The sequence below is a fragment of the Poromitra crassiceps genome (assembly GCF_964638095.1).
Source record: "Poromitra crassiceps genome assembly, chromosome: 9".
Classification (NCBI taxonomy): Eukaryota; Metazoa; Chordata; class Actinopteri; order Beryciformes; family Melamphaidae; genus Poromitra; species Poromitra crassiceps.
The window spans coordinates 11,888,610-11,903,019 of record NC_139630.1 but is presented as its reverse complement, the minus strand read 5'-3'; positions in this window follow the sequence as shown (position 1 = coordinate 11,903,019).

The window sequence follows — 14,410 nt, the reverse complement described above, 5'->3', positions numbered from 1 at the left end:
GTCTGCCTGTCGGGCAAGACGAGTCTGAAATGGATTACTGTAAAATCGCGTCGCCATTTCCTTGAATGGCTGGCTTGCTCCCGCGGTGTGTGTGTGTGTGTGTGTGTGTGTGTGTGTGTGTGTGTGTGTGTGTGTGTGTGTGTTCGCGCGTTGCTGCGCGGCTCTGGGGGGAAGGGATCTCTGTCCGTTCTGTGTGTGTGTGTCCGGGCTTCTGACTGTAAAATCGCCAAGCCATTTCCGCGGGAGGCGGCTGCTTTTGTGGCTTTTGGGTCCCGTGGCTGTGACTTCTCTCGGTCTCTGTCGCCACTTAGTGGTCGGTAAAATAGATTACACACATGCTCTTGCTCCAAATAGTTATCTCGAAGATGTAAAAGGGGTTGATTGATGTCCCACCGTCAAAAAAAAAAAATCTTTATGTAAGACGAGTTAGTCCGTCCTTGGCACTTAAGCGCTGGATTATGTAAGACGAGTTAGGTCGTCTATGGCACTTAATGAGTTAAACATTGACACAGGTTTAAACTCTGAAAAAAAAAAAAAACGCAATGTGAGATGTCACTTCTACTCCGCCTCTGATTGGCTTACCCTCAGAACAATCTCAACCACAAATCAGAGGCAGAGTAGGGTGGGAAACTAGTACTGAAGCCTCGTGTTGGTGGAAATTCCCCCAGAGATAAAGTACTAAATGTGATGATTAGATATTGCATGCTAAGGCAAACACTGTCCTATTTGCAAATGAAAGTGTTTACTGCATCATGCAAACCAGTGTATCATATTAGAGAGACACAGCTAACGCTAATTCAACAAAACAAAGCAAAACAACAACAATAACAAAAGGATGTTTGGTTCTGAGCTTTAGCGGGGTGCAGAACCATGAGTCCCCCTGACCCTCTGATTAAAGCTGTGAGGAACCCGACAGAGTGCCACATTACACCAGGCTGGTAGAGTAGAAGTCTAATGCTACAGCCTGATGCCTGAATGATTACAAGCCTGTTGATTTAACTGTCATGAAGGTGTTTGAGCGACTGGTCTGTAACATTTATCCTCTGTTGAAATGGACAGGAAGTCTAACTCAAACAGGACAGGAAGTCTGACTAGTACTGAAGCCTTGTGTTTGTGGAAATTCCCCCAGAGATAAAGTACTAAATGTGATGGTTAGATAAGCCTATTGCATCATGCTAAGACAAACACTGCCCTATCTGGAAATCAAAATGTTTACTGCATGCAAACATCATATTAGAGAGACACAACTAATATTAAAAAAACACCTCCATGCCCAACTCAGCTCGACAAAGTGGATAAATAAATATACTGTGACAAAGCTGACAACCTCCCTGTTTCCATACATTAGCCACAGGATTAAGTTCCCCTCACCATGAATGCCATACTGCGGCACCATGGTTACATGTTCCTGAAAAGTAACCTTTTGTGGTGGAATAAATAATGTTGCTGTATTTCTATGTGTGCAGCATGTTAAATAAAGACTAGGCTATATGTGACAATTTACTGACATGGTGGATGTGAAGTTGTTTATAGGGGACCTACTATCATAACATAACATTCATAACAGATCTCATATCTATGGCTAAACATGGTCAAAGCTCCAAAACGTGAGGTTACTGTAACATGTAGAAATGCTACCTGTAACTCAAGAGCCCTCACAGAAAGCAATGAACAGCTGAAGTGAAGGAGAAATAAGTTGTGCTGAAAAACAACTGAAATGGAAGAACTGTAGTGTGTTAGAGCAGGGGTTCCCAACCTTTTTTGTGCCAAGGACCGGTAGATACATGGGAAAAAAAGTCACGGACCGGTTGTCAATTTTAATGGTTTTAGTTACATATATATTTACTCACCAGGTGGCGACAAAGGGTAAATAACAGGCTTTTGTGTTGTACTGTATGTAGCCTATACAGTATTTATGTTTTTGTTTTAACTACAAACATAAATAAACCTCAACTTGAAACTATGTTTCAACTACCACACACAGCCTATAATATTATAGCCTATGTTTATAAAAAAGAAAAGAAAATTGGACCGGCTCGAGGCCCGGTACCAAATACGTTGCGGCCCGGTACCGGTCCACGGCCCGGTGGTTGGGGACCACTGTGTTAGAGGGTACACAAAGGAGAATACTGCCACAGAGGACTAAAGAGATGATTTACCATCTAAAGAAACCAGAAAATTTCACATTTGAGAAGCTGGAATCAGAGAATTAGGACATTTTTCCTTAAAGAAATGGCTCAAAATGATTAATAGATAATCAAAATAGGAAATGAATGTAATATTTGGCAATGAATCGATGAATTGACTAATTCAGCCGGAACAGGGACGGCACCCGGGTAGCAGTATGGGTTAGCTCCCCAGCCTGCGTCTTCCGTGAGGAAGAAGCCCAACAACCCACGAGAGGCCTTTTAGGAGGGCCATTCAAGCCGCAAGTGGAGACTGCAGTGCCACCAAGTACAGGTACTGCATCGTATCCACCAAGATACCATCACCTCGGAATGAGATGTTTGGAGCGGGGGAGTCTGGTGCAGCGCACAGGTCCTAGACCTGGTGAGACGAAGGAGGAGCCCGGCCGGGTGGCAACCCACAGAGCCCTACATACCAGAGCCCTCCCCCCCCCCCCGCCATTTCCCTCTGATTCTCAGCTCGCAGATGAATTGAATACTTTTTATTTGAGATTCAACTTCGATGTTTTTAATGAAAAAACCAATGACATCTGCGAACTTGTCAGGGACACCTCTGTGTTTGACTTTGATCCCTCTGACATCACTAAGCTTCTTAAACAAACCAAGGTTAATAAGAGCCCGGGAACAGACAATATTAGTGGCCGAGTGCTAAAGTCTTGTGCCTCACAACTGAGTGACATTTTTAAGGTTATTTTCACTCAGTCTCTCCAGTTGCAGACCGTACCCAAGGTTTGGAAACATGCCACCGTCATCCCTGTGGCAAAAAACAAAAACCCCAAAGTCCTAAATGATTTTAGACCTATAGCTCTCACCTCTCTGGTGATGAAAGTCTTTGAGAAGCTGGTAAAGCAGGAGATACTGAAGCAGGTCGAAGGTCAATTAGATCCTCTCCAGTTTGCCTACCAAGCAGGTAGGGGTGTGGAGGATGCTACCCTAACTTTATTAAATATTTTAGTTCAACATCTGGAGGCGCCAAAAACACATGCCTGCATTCAACACCATCCAGCCTTATCTCCTTGCAGAGAAACTTATTTCTCATTTTAATCTGAACCCAAATCTTATTGGCTGGATTGTGGACTTCCTGACGGACAGGTCACAATGTGTGAGGGTCAGGGGTGTGTTAGTCTCGCTAGCCAACCTCTCTTCCTTTCTGTCAGAGAGTCTGGCGTCGCAGGTTTCCATTGTGGGATTGCGAAAAAAATGCTCTGTTTGGGTTAACCAATCAGCCTCGTCTTGGGCGGTGCTTAGCGTTAGTGCCCTTGGAAAATAGTTTCGAGGTGGAACTTGTGCCGATCAGGCCTTCTTTATTGCACAATCCAAATTTTCTTCAAAACTTGCCATTTTCAGCGTGTAGCAACGAGTTAGCCTGTAGGTTTCTGCTGTTAGCTTTCTACGCTAGCTAGTTAGCGTTCGGCGGGAGCATTACAGCGACACACATGGGAGCGGAAGCCGCTCTGATTGACATGGTCGGAGCCGATGAACAGAGCGTGACAGAGCTTGCAAGCGGGGGAGCGGATATCCTGCTGCCACCGAAACAGCCGCTCGAATGGGAGAGCAGCTTTAGAGCAGGGGCGGGCTGATTCCTGTTGCCTGTTTCCACAGTGCCAGACTCTCTGACGGAAAGGAAGAGAGGCTGGCTAGCGAGACTAGGGGTGCGTTATCCTCCAAGCTATTCTCTTCTACTGGTTCCCCCCAGGGCTGTGTCCTCTCCTCACTGTTCTTTATCTTATACACTCACTTCTGTATGTATATGAGTATGTATGAGAAGAGGCATATCCTGAAGTTTGCCGATGACTCAGTCATTGTAAGTCTTTTAAATGACAATGAGACTGAGCATGGTCCTATAGTGGACCATTTCATATCTTGGTGTAATGACACCTTGTCAATCAATGTTTCGAAGACTAAAGATATGATCATTGATTTCCGTAAATCTCAACCTGCTATTTCTCATACCACCATTCAGGATATGGAAGTTGAGATCGTCCCGGAGTACAAATACTTGGGAACCATTATAGACAACAAACTGAGCTTTGAATCAAACACTGATGCTGTCTGCAAAAAGGTCCAGCAGCTCCTGTACTTTTGAAGAAAACTGAACACATTTAAAGTCTGTAAGGTTCTAATGATTATGTTTGATCAATGCTTCATTGAATCTGTTCTCACCTACTGTTGTGTGGCCTGGTTTGGCTGCCTCACACTGTCCAGTAGAAATAGGCTGGCAAGGCTTGTCAAAGTAGCCAGTAAGGTGATAGGCGTGCAGCAAGCCCAGCTTCAAGACATTCACTTTCAGTGGGTAAGGAATAAGGACAAACGTATTCTAGACTGTCCTCCTGACTGTACCATCCACTTTACCAGGAGTTTGACCTCCTGCCCTCTGGCCGCCGTTTTAGAATGCCAAAAACAAGGAGCCTCCTTCATCCCTGTTGCTATCGACAGGATCAATCTGCTAGGCTAGGATTATGGAATCCCTATTTCCCCCTGGGTCTATGCACTCTTATGTTTTTATCTCTACTATTTTTACTATTTCTTTTACATATTTATTTTGCAGTGCAAAGTATTCTTATCACGTTGACTGATGTAAAATGTATGTTGCACTATTTACTATTTACTATTTACTGTTGCTGCTTTATATTTATATATACAGAGGTCTGCAGAGTTGGGGGGAGGTGGCATTGCCTTTTCCCGCGGTGTGCCGCTTTGATGAAAACAATTAGGCTGCAGTAATATTTATTAGACGCTAGGTGGCAGCATATCACCTGAATCTGCTGAATCACCTGAGAAACGATACACTTTGTGACCACAACACGGTTAAAATGGCAGAGTGGCGCTGTCCACTATTTCTGTTCATTGACTCAACAGGAAGTGCCTGGAGTGAACCAAAGAAGAAGAAGGCTGTCTAACGTTAATACCGGTAAATAAATAAATAAATAAATAATAGTATGTTATGCCATGCAGCGCTGTGGAAATAGGCTACAGTGTGTACTCATCCATCAAATTTGTAACACAACAGTGAAGGTAAGACATCATTTCTGCTTATGGTAGTAGCCTAACAGAAATAAGATGATGTATGGGCTTGTTATTATTATCTCCGCCAGGAGATTATGAGATTGTCGCCTACAGCAGGCCTGTGTTAGCTAACGTTAGCATCATACGCTAACATTAGGGAGTTTGCTAAGGCTTGCCATGCCACCGTTAGATAACTGCAACTGAATGTGTAACGTTAACAGTGATTAACCCCATGGTACCGCTAATCGTTTCCTCAAGGAACATGGTTCTGTGCTGTTGGTAGCCTATCTGATGCCTGTAGTCTGCTTATGGAGGGTAGTAGCCATAAAGTGAAGTGGCTAGCGAACATGGCTAATGGGAGCTAAATCTAAGTCCCGTGTAAACCATAATATCTGTGTCGTTTTAACTTTGATTGCATTTTTTTCCCACCAGATTAAAGAAAACATTTAGGCCTATGTGATATTGACTGATGCGCGGTCATGCATCATGGTGTAGCTACAGTAACGCTAATCAATCTACAGTAGATAGCTCTGTTTTGGACTGGAGCTGCATATGGAGCTAGCTTGTCGTCTGAGCCATGCTGTTTTTCAATCAGGGAATTAAGAAAACTATCGCGCACATTACATTAAAAAAACACATCAGTCAACATCACACAGGGTCTTTTCTTTAATCTGGTGGCAGCATTTTTCAGTAAAACGTGAAACGACGACAGATAATGGTTTATAGTGGGACTTAACATAGGTTCCATAAAGATCAGGTTGTTTGTAAACAAACTGCTTCGGTTGCTAACAGAAAGAAGATGATGTATGGGCTTGTTATTATTTTGTAGGTAGTAATAATAATAATAATTTAATTTCTTTTTCAGTAAATCACAGCATCGTACAGCTCCATGTTCAACTGAGCAGAAGCAGCTGAGTCAGACAGCATGACATGATTGCTACAGACATCCATCAAGAACCTACTTCATGAACATGACGGAGGAAAAGTATGAAGACCTCAAATTCAAGTTGCCATTCTTGTCATCAGCTCAATCCATTCCTTAAAACCACATGGGCTCAATGGAGAGAATTTTCATGGAAGAACCTTATCAGATTTTTTTATTACTACAATAAGAAAATATTTACAGAACGATAGACCAGAATCCGGTAATTGCTGGAGAAAATGCAATAATTCAATGGCTGATCACTATCACATATTTTGGAAATGCCCAGCAATCCAAGATTACTGGTTAAAAATAATCTCAGAGATCAAATTAATACTGGGTTTTGAATAGCTGAAAGTGAAGCCAGAAAGGCACCTTTTCAAGTATTTTCAACTTAGAAGTTTTATTTTGACACGACTTAACAATTCTGTACAACAACCTCCTATGTCCACACTAGAAATATTAAGTAGAAAGTCAGGTTGCAAGCACACTCGAAAATATTTAAAAACTCACTGGGTGCAGGGCAAGCACGAGATATGAACAAGAGAAAAGCCAGCACTCCAAATGTCTTTTTGTTGATTTATTTCCTCATGTACCTGGGCAGCAGCAACGAACGTTTCAGTCAAAGACCAACGCTGAGGAAGGCCCATGTGTATTTTCACATTGAATGTATTATATATTATACATGTCTCATTCCATTTTTTCTCTCTCTCTGAAGCTGATTGGAACAAGTAACCGAACAACATAACTTAACACAAAGCTAACTATTAAAAAACTAAGAATTGATCTGTAACACCCATCATGATGACCTGAATGTTTTTTTTTTTTTTTTTTTTGGTGAGTTTGCATTTGTAAAACTGTCACTCATGTGGAGAAATGTTGGAAAATGATGCACTCTGTTCTAAAACAAAAACCTTAAAAATAAAGTTACAAAAAAACACATGGGCTACATTATTTCCAGTGTCAATATTACACCCTGTTGTGGCCAACCAGCCTCTTCTGTTCAATAAAATCATGTTTCACTGATGGAATGCCATGCAGATTAGTCACCGTTTGTTCAAATTGTCCTACTGTAGCCTATATTGTTAGGCTATTTTACTTATATGGGAAACAGGGGAAATCCAGTTTGTGTATAGAAAACGCGTCACGTTGAAAACCTGTTCTAAAACAAAAACCTCAGGGGCACTTTACACGAGGACGGTTTCCTATGGAAACGAGGAATTATTGTATCGTTAGTGCCTCCCGTTAAGACGGCGACGGCGAATTCGCGCTTAGGAAACGACACATTTTAAAACCACCTTCCAGAGTGAAATTCTTGGTGACGCTCCCCGCTGAGCGCTCCATGTAATCACTTTGGAACGGCACATTTCAGAAACTCTGACGTGCCTGCACAGGCGACACACGCGATGCCGTGCGCGAGTTGGCAACCAAATACAACGTCAGTATGAATGAAGTTTGGCAACACTCAGAATTGAGCTACACTGCGGCCAACTTCAGTTACATGTTCATAGCGTTACTGCTGCGGGAGTCCGGGGAACATAGGGATGACCCCACTGCTGCGAGGAGCCGATGGCTGTACCCGGTCGGCATTTAACGTTAGTTACAAAAGCAGTCGACAGTGTTTTCTCACTGCCAGTAGCAGTAGGGTGACAGATCACAGTCAGCGCTCCCGGTCCTCGCTGCTCGTTAAAGATTTCCAATAGGCGTTATTCTGATAAACTGGTCACATATATGTTACATTCTCACCCGACAAATATTAAACCTTTAACAGTTTTGGGGGTTTTTTAGCTTGAAAAAAGCTTTTTGGCAAGTCTAAATGACTGCGGAAAGTGTACTCTACTTCCGCGTTTAAAGCGAAATTACATCATGCAGTAAGCGTCCTTGTATGGGCAAAGAATAAGGTGATCACACTGCCACCTAGCGACCTGGCATGTACATTACGGCGTTTTAAAAATTCAACAGCGCTCATGTAAACAGGGAGAAGGTGTGAAGGAAAAGGTGTGAAGGAAACGCTATTGTGTCGTTTCTTTCAGAAACTGTCCTCGTGTAAAGGGCCCCTCACAGTCTGCAGGGTGGCAGGGTGAATTAGCAAAACAAAGGAATGGGGGGAAGGGCATTGCTATTCACAATGTTCAAAGCAGCTATCAGCTGAAGCTCCCTGGATAAAAAAGCTTTCCATAGGGCAGCAGAGAGAAGGATCTAGCACTCAAAAAATGTCCTTTGAGGGTTTTATTCCTGTTTCAAACACTGCAACAACGTACGCGTTTCAGCAAGAACCACTTAGACTGTTAATTAACAGCATACATATTAACAGAGGTTATGTGTAATGTACAGTGGCTGCAATTTAATTTAGCAGCAGTAGCCTACGTGTTTTATATTTCATTCATTCACACTGTTGAGCCTTTCTTTAAGCTCAGTGATATGATATTGCAGTGTTTCAGATCAAATGATTGCCTTCTGTTCTGTTCTGTCAATGAGTATTGTTTGTTTCAACTTTTATTCTTGAAAATGCTCTCGTCTGGTCCCAGCACGGCAAGTACAGTACAGTAGCTTGGAGGGTGGAGCACTTTGTCTCACTGAAGGCTCGTCAGCAAGGGATTGTCCTGAAAAACAACAACAAAATAATATATGTGATTAGGGTTGCGAGGGTGCGATGTCAACCAAATAGCCATTGCGGTGGTATTTATGAATTCATTAATTGGTTTATGAAGTAGCTGCGATACTGTTTGGCTGCGACGCTGCACGTTCACAACCTGACAGCTGATCTCTGCATGAGAGACACCACTGGATAGGCTACTAATAAGTACAGTCAAGCGGCTGAACTAAGCACTATATCACTACCAGTAATATTGAAAGGCCAAAACAAAAAACGTTAACGATACAGATCCTGACCAACAACGTGTGTGTTGCTGGCAGAAAACAGGGAGAATTACTGGCGGATAACGTTAGTTATCGTGTGGCTTTGAACCTAACGCTATTGGAGAGAGATAAACACAGCAGCAGCATGGATGTAATGGAAGCGACTTCATGCAAATAGGCGAGTTGAATTCACAGTTGAAGACCTGTTCATTACTCACATTGGGTTTAAAACAGGAAAGAATGTGAAAAACATTTTCCACAACACAAATTACTTCTGCTGAATCTGCTAGTCCGCCTCCCCAGTCTGAACTGCACTGACACTGTAGGCTACTTAGGGCGCGCTTGTTCAACAACGCTTGCACCTCCCACGAGCGTTACGTTGAGTGGAATTGGCCTTTTTTACGATTAAATCTGCAAATTTGTAATTCAAACAGGTAATTAATCACGATGGTCCGATGAGGAAGGCTCAGAGGTCCGCCTCCCCTCCGCTATACTGCTTCTCTAACATACTTGGGTGCGTTCGTTTAATGCCGCCCGCATGTCCCCCTCGCGTCACGTTGACCAGTTTGCCTTTTTTATTATTCAATCTGCAATGCAAAGCATTTTGGTAAAGAAACCGCGTGCAATGTTGTTATGGTCAAACTTCCCCCACTTCACTATATCATGCAGTATTTGCGAGGGGTTTATATACACCCCATGGCTGTATGTGTAAAAAGTTATAGCTTTCTGGGAAATATGCAAACAGCTGGTGTTTGAACATTAACCTTAACATGAATTGAAACTCACTCACCTTGAATTATTGTAACGTTACAAGTCACTCTGTCTTTGAGGTGCTTCAAAGATGGAAATGTTTGGAACGAACGCACAGGTGACTTCCGCCTGTAGAGACTGCTCACACGTGCCACCTGGCGGCTCTTTTGCGCACTGCAGCTGCTGGTGAAAAAAAATACTCCGGGAAGCCGCGGCAGCCCACGGGAGGCCATGGGAGGCCGCTGCAACGCCGCAGCGTTGGGCCCTCCCAGTTCTGCAGACCACTGTATATATATATATTTTTTAGAGGCAATGCCCTAATTTTTTACTTGAACTCGATCACTCCTGGGGTGTGTCTCTGTGTCACCTGATGTCTGCTGATGTTGACATTTTTGTACTATATGTCCACATGCCTGCTGCAAACCAAATTTCCTTCGGGATATCAATCAAGTTGAGGTTGAAGTCCCAACTGATAAGGTTTAACAGGATATGTACAAAATGGGAAGATGTTGAGAGAGCAACTAAGGTGCTTTTGAAAGGCTGAGATGCTATTCAGAAACGTTCCTTCACTCCATTAAAGCAGAAATACAGGGGGGCTCTCTGGTGGAGGTGCAGGTGCCCACCGGAGCTGAGTCGGAGAAAGAACGTGTCCCTCTGGTGTCCAACTTTTCCTCCATCTCAGTTAACTTAATTCAACATGAAAGAAAAACTTTAAAGTGCTTCAGGACGCTGTTGAACCATTGATGAACTTTCAGGCAGGTAATTGCTGCTTTCAGGAGGAATAAAAATGTAAAAGACCTCTTGGTACATGCCTCCTTAAAAAGTGACAAACTACAAACTTTAAATTCACACTTTAAAAACTAAAAATTCATCACAAATAAACACACGAGTTTGGGTGGCCCAGTCTGGAGATCCTTCCAGCTGGGATGGACAAACATTGTCTATGTGATGGAATGTAAAGTGTGCAATAAACTATATGTGGGCCAAACTAAAAACACTTGACTTAGTCGTCTGAAGCAACATTTATATTTGATTAAACGATCAGATAAACAAGCAGAATTGTATGTACACTTTAGAGAGCATAGCAGTGACAATCTAATGATCTCAGGCCTGGAATCGAACACAGGCTGGTCTACAAGACAGAGAATCTCTGTAGAAAGACACTGGATCAGAACATTAAATACTATAGTGCCCAGTGGTTTAAATGAGGCCAAAAATTAAATCTGCTATAAACCAACATGGGTCCTGTACCCAAGACACACTGAGAACAATTCTGATCCAAAATAGGAGCGAGGAGAACGAATTTAAATCAGTCTGCCTGAGCCCGTGCTCTTCTCTTGCTGGTTTGAGCCAGCAAGTCTGTTGTTTAACCCTACCCTAACCCACACCCTAACCCTACCCTAACCCACACCCTAACCCTACCCTAACCTACCCTACCCTACCCTAACCTACCCACACCCTACCCTAACCTACCCTAACCCTACCCTAACCCACACCCTAACCCTACCCTAACCCACACCCTAACCTACCCTAACCCTACCCTAACCCACACCCTAACCTGACCCTAACCCTACACTAACCCTACCCTAACCCACACCCTAACCCTACCCTAACCCACACCCTAACCTACCCTAACCCTACACTAACCCTACCCTAACCCACACCCTAACCCTACCCTAACCCACACCCTACCCTAACCCACACCCTAACCCTACACTAACCCTACCCTAACCCTAACCCTACCCTAACCCACACCCTAACCCTACCCTAACCCACACCCTAACCCTAGCCTAACCCTACACTAACCCTACCCTAACCTAACCTAACCCTACCCTAACCCACACCCTAACCCTACCCTAACCCACACCCTAACCCTACCCTAACCCACACCCTAACCCTACCCTAACCCACACCCTAACCTACCCTAACCCTAACCCTACCCTAACCCACACCCTAACCTACCCTAACCCTAACCCTACCCTAACCCACACCCTAACCCTACCCTAACCCTAACCCACACCCTAACCCACACCCTCACCCTACCCTAACCCACACCCTAACCCTACCCTAACCCCCACACCCTAACCCTACCCTAACCCACACCCTAACCCTAACCTGGCAGGGCTGGTATCTACCTGTTTGCCTGAATGTCTAGTTTCTGCTAATACTGAAAGTGGGCAATGGTGGCCCAATGGATAGAGAAGCAAGCTTGTGACCGGAAGGTTGTTGGTTCAATCCCCGGGACCGGCAGGATAAATCTGGGTGGGGAAAGTAAAAAGGCAGCGCTTGTCCATTCCCTCATTACTACCACTGATGTGCCATTGAGCAAGGCCCTTGACCCCAACTGCTCCAGTGGAGCTGCTCAGTGGTCAGCAGATCAGACTGTGGTTGTACTGGTCAGCTTCCAGGTGTGAATGTGAACAGGGTGCTCCTGAAAAAGAGAGCATTGCTCTGAGTGAGACTCCCCCTGTTTAAATAAAGGTAAAAAAAAAAAAAGAATCTCTGTTCTAAATTAAAAAGTGAGCTTGTGAGAGCTCATCAAACATGGACTGTGCTGCGGTTATTTCACTACTTTAGTGAGACTGTGATGACATTTAGGGGGCTTGAGCCCATCTAGAAGGCTCTAAAATCACCATTATAACATTGCAATCAAAGGAATGGCAGTGATTTTGTTTGTTTTTGCAGAAGGAAACTTGACGTAACGTAGCATCTCAATTCAAAACTCTCTCTGCCCCCCCCCCCTCCTCTCTCTATCCAGAGTCTGTGAGGCTGGTGAATGGGACTAGTCTGTGCTCAGGGAGACTGGAGGTGAAGTCTAACCAGTCGTGGTCCTCGGTTTGTGAAGCTGACTTTGACCAGCAGGATGCAGAGGTGGTCTGTAGGGAGCTTGGCTGTGGGGCTCCCTCAGTCCACCAGGGGGCGCTCTATGGAGAAGTGGAGGCTCCAATGTGGACCAAAGGTTTCCAGTGTGAAGGCAATGAGTCTGTTCTCCTGGACTGTGGAAGCTCAGGCTCAGCTAGAAACACCTGCTCACCTGGCAAAGCTGTTGGACTCACCTGCTCAGGTGAGGAGCTGCAGCTTGGATATGGCTTAATTTCTGTTCTAATCAAAGTGAATATACAGGTACTTCTTTTACTAATGACTCTCTTGTCTCTGTTCAGAGCCTGATGATGTCAGGTTGGTGGGAGGAGCCAGTCGGTGTGCTGGTGAGCTGCAGATTGAAATATCTACTGGACACTGGGCAACGGTGCATAACCAGAGCTCTAACTGGAACCTGAAGTCAGCAGCTGTCGTGTGCAGACAGCTGGCATGTGGCTCTGCTGTTTCCACACAATGGATAGAGTATCTTCCTTACTCAACGTCTCGTGAGGACTGGGTGATTCATTGTCTCTGTGATGGGTCTGAGTCTGCACTGAGGGAGTGTGCAGGAAAGTCCAAATCATATAATAGCTCTTCCAGCCTGGAGCTGATCTGCTCAGGTAATACTGAACAGTGACATCACATCCTCAGCTGCTTCCACAGTGTCAGGCTGCTCTCTGACTCTTCTGTGTTACAATGTAGCAGTTCTCTGTCTTATGAATGGAGCATCTCTCTGTCTTGTATGGTGGCTGCTAACAGACAAACCCTGTCACCTTTCAACCATCAACATTCATCACTTTGGTTCAGCCAATCATCTCCCCTCTCTGTTTACAGATCTGCTAGTTCAGCCAATCATGTTCCTCTCTGTTTAAAGATCTGCTGGTTCAGCCAATCACCTCCCTCTCTGTTTACAGCTCTACTAGTTCAGCCAATCATCTCCTTCTCTGTTTACAGATCTGCTGGTCCAGCCAATCATCTCCCTCTCCACAGTTCTGCTAGTTCAGCCAAACATCTCCCTCTCTTCCTCCATGGATGGGGTCTCTGAGGCCCAGCAGCAGGGGTTTCAGGTGTTCAGGGGCTCCTCCAGCTTCACCATCAGCTGCTCCATCCAGCCACAGTACCCAGGAGGCTTCTTCCACCTCACCTCCAGCAACACAGCACACGACTTCATCCTGCCAGCTGTCAATCACTCTGCCTCCCACACAGCAGACAACCACACCCAACCAGCTGTCAATCACTCTGCCCTCAACACAGCAGACAACCACACCCAGCCAGCTGCCAATCACTCTGCCTTCAACACAGCAGACAACCACACCCAGCCAGCTGCCAATCACTCTGCCCTCAACACAGCAGACAACCACACCCAGCCACCTGCCAATCACTCTGCCTTCAACACAGCAGACAACCACACCCAGCCAGCTGCCAATCACTCTGCCTTCAACACAGCAGACAACCACACCCAGCCAGCTGCCAATCACTCTGCCCTCAACACAGCAGACAACCACACCCAGCCAGCTGCCAATCACTCTGCCTTCAACACAGCAGACAACCACACCCAGCCACCTGCCAATCTCACTGCCCACTTCCTGTTTCCTGCTGCAGGCCACGCCCACCAAGGGATCTACAGATGTGTTTATCACATCTATGTTTTCTCTCATAACTTCTCCTCTGAGAGCCAGCCCCTCTCGCTCACTGTCTCAGGTAACCTGGTGGAGAATATTCCAGTTTTTGCCCTTATTCCGAAAAGACAATATTCCACAAATATTGCTGTTTACATGATGCAGCAGTACATATACTCACAATACTGTAACTTAAAATGTTCCCATGA